The sequence below is a fragment of the Coptis chinensis genome, chromosome 3 (assembly GCF_015680905.1).
Source record: "Coptis chinensis isolate HL-2020 chromosome 3, ASM1568090v1, whole genome shotgun sequence".
Taxonomy (NCBI): Eukaryota; Viridiplantae; Streptophyta; class Magnoliopsida; order Ranunculales; family Ranunculaceae; genus Coptis; species Coptis chinensis.
Genome location: NC_141458.1, coordinates 80,536,046 through 80,539,591, shown reverse-complemented (window position 1 = coordinate 80,539,591; position 3,546 = coordinate 80,536,046).

Below are 3,546 nucleotides of genomic sequence, written 5' to 3'. Positions count from 1 at the left end.
GTGAAAAGCATAAACTATAAATAAACGAGCTCGAAGAGATTCGAAATGATGCTTATGACCTTTCAAAAGATTACAAAACCAACATGAAGAGGATTCATGACAAGCATATTTTACGAAAACATTTCGAAGTTGGTCAAAAAGTTTTGCTTTATAACTCTAGATTGCACCTTTTTCCAGGAAAACTGAATACTCGATGGACTGGTCCTTTTTATATAACTGAAGTCACCCCTTATGGGACTATTACTTTAAAGAACCATAAGGACAACAATACCCTTAAAGTCAATGGTTAGCGCCTCAAGCATTTTCATAAGTTACGATCTACGGATGTCGATGAAATCCTTCTACAAGATCCCATCTACAAGAATTAAATCCTCTTTTTTTATGTATTCCTTTCCCATTACATTCCATCTTTTGCTTTAAGGGGATACTTCAATAAGGTAACCAGACCTTTCCACTTGGAGGGTGTGGTTGTAAGCATCGGAGCCATAGTCCACAGTATATCTCGCATATTCTTTGTAAAACACTTTTTACTCGTAGTTGGAGTAAGTGTGAACCTGTGGAGCGAGTATACAATTTTTATTTTCTTTATTTTACATTTCCTTTTAAAAAATGTTTGTTTTCTTTGTGCTGTTAATGATAGATTCTCGATACATCAATAGTTAAGTGATTTTTTCAAAACGGGCAATGGATTTTACACAGACCAACTCCTAGAACAACGCAATCTAGGGGCAGTTTGAGATCAGCTTTGCTTACTAAGGGTCGCCTATATCACTGAGCTATTCGCCCGGGTCAGGACATTGCATGTCTTGTGCAATAAATCTCCCAACTCGCGTAGCTGAAGCTCTGTCTGTCAAGATTGGGTTCACCACAAAGCCGACATGAAAGTTGCCTAAGATCATTTGTTATGATTTGTTTTAAAGTAAGTAACATCTAGAATCACTGCTTTTGAGTACGAGTTTCTTAAAACATCTCTCCATAGTTTTCAAAACCAGAGGATATAAAAATGAAAGTTATACGCTCGGAGTAACCAAAATGATACCAGATTAACGTATAATTTTTATCCTTTTGGAAAAACCTCTATATGGATAGAGAGATATTTTGAATGAGAAAACCAACTAAAAAAAAAAGTGATGAGGCATTTCCAAACGAGAATTAAACAAATAGAGTAACCCAAAGTGATATTATTCTCTATTTAATTCTATCTTTTGCCTCCACCTCTTTATTTTGTCTCAAGAATCTGACGTTAAAAGACTCAAAAAATTTCAAATTTTCAAAATTTCTCTTTCTTAAAAATCTTTCCCCTCTCATTTAAATCTTTTCCCCTTCTAAATCTCTCTCGTTTCTGAAAAACTTTTCAAAAATATCTTCTATAACAAACAAAAACCCTCCACCTAGCGAGACTAGATGGATCAGTTTCAATGATCGTGTGCAAGCACTTCTTAGAGAACTGCACCTTAAGATATGGACACATATACCGAAAATCATTCCTGGTTTAGATAAGAGTTGATACGCACGTAAGAGACGAGCTATGAGAGAAGGCTGATGCTTGAATTGTCAAACACCAACTTGCCCCAGTCTTCAACCTCATAATAATTTAGTTTTTACGGTTTTCATGTGCCAGCCACCTGCTCATCGAGCACAGCTGAAGAGAGTAATCCAGCCATTTGGTTGGGATGGACTTAAGTTTTCAAAAACTTCCAAGTCTTGGGGATCTTGCTTAAAACGACCCACCTTTTTAAAATTTCTGTCAAAATTATTCAAAACCCAAAAAAATTAATTAAAATTTTTCCTTCTATTATCTGTACATATTTCCGTATAGTTCTTGTACAGTTCTTTCCATCATCTATTTTTTTATCCACCGTTGGATGTGAGTGTAACCTATACCGTTACATTGCATTTTTGATGCTGATCGTTTTGGTATCTCACGGGTCAAGATTGAACAAGTAACAAAGCACGGATCGGCTCTTGAAGTTGGCAAGGCACTAAGGACAAGATCGGAATTTCCTGATTTTATTTGGGCTTGGGCCAAAATTTCAAATTCTTTAAAGAGGCACGTGCGAACGTGCCATCAAACTATTTAACCCACATGACTGCCCACTTCCCTTCTTCTTCCTCACGAAAATCCCCAACCTTAGTCGCCCACACCAGCTCGTGATCGCCCCTATCCAACTCGCAACTGCGACCTCACCTCAACACACCACCACCCAAATTTTTTACAGCCTACTCCATTTTCAACTCTCATTCCAACTCAAAACCCAAATTTTATCAATCCATACTCTAAATGGCTTGAGTTCTTAAAATCGTGCCAGAGCAAAATTTTCAAGACTTATTCTATTCCGATCTGTTTGAAGTGCACTTCAGGGCTGAGATTAGAAGAAGAGGATGGGAACACTTGGTTTTGTTGGAAGGTGCGGCTTATTCTCCCTCTTTTACTCTTTCATTTTAGAACTGCATGCTTAAAGGGGAGGATGACCGCATCACGGTTGTCAAGGATGGCCGTTCGCTGGAGCTCACTAAGGAAGTGGTGAATGGAGTTATGTGGATTCCTCTGAAGGCTTATGTTCAGACGGAATAGTCCCCAGATGGAAAGACCATCGATGTGATGATGGTAGAGACACTTTTTGAGGGGGTTAAAAACCTCAAGTCTCACTGTGCGTTTTAGAGTTCATTACGAAGGAACCAGCTAGCAGTATCTCAGTGGATAGCCTATAACCTACTCGGCTCGACCAAGCCTTCAAATATAGGTAAGGTGATGCATCATCTTTTATGGATTCTTCAAGAGCAGAAGAATAGCTTCTACATTGTCTCCTTTATCTTCGAGCAATTCTACAAACCGAAGAAGAAGTCGCCCCTCTACCAGTGCTGGTCACCAAGATCATGCAGCACTGGGGGTTCGAGGTCACAGATGCCTTAGTGGAGGTCAAAGACGCTACCACAGGTCCTATCTATGCCCACTGCATCCAGAAGTTATGGCTTCCACCTGCCGCCAGAGCCACTGAGCAAGCACGCCCGACTAAGAAGGTGGATTACTTTGTTGAAGATGCCACTCGACAGTTCACTCAGCCCATGGACGGAATTCACTTCCTCCATGGAAGCCAGAGGATTCTGCATTCATATCTCCACCAGCTCAGGGAAACTCAGGGTAATATTATAGCGGAACAACAGACTATCAGAGAGGAGCAGTGGTTTACCCAACAGGAGCAATGACGTTTTCAGCACAGTGTCACTAGAACATTGCAGAGCATCAGAGACGCACTCCCACGTAGTGATAGACATGCCCGGTCCCGACGTCAGCAGGGAGAAGGATCTTCTAGACGTCGAAATGAATCACACACTGATTCTGACTAGGATTCCTAGTGTCCGTATAGTTGGATTTATTTATTTTTTTGTTTCTTTCTTACGTGCAGTGTATGACGTAGTATAAGTCTAATTATATGCTTAATATTATTTGCTTGTTTTATTTTTGCTTTTCTTGTGGAATTTGGTATATGAGTAGAAGGTAAAACATATACATCATGCCAAAATGTATAGTAGGCATTTTATATA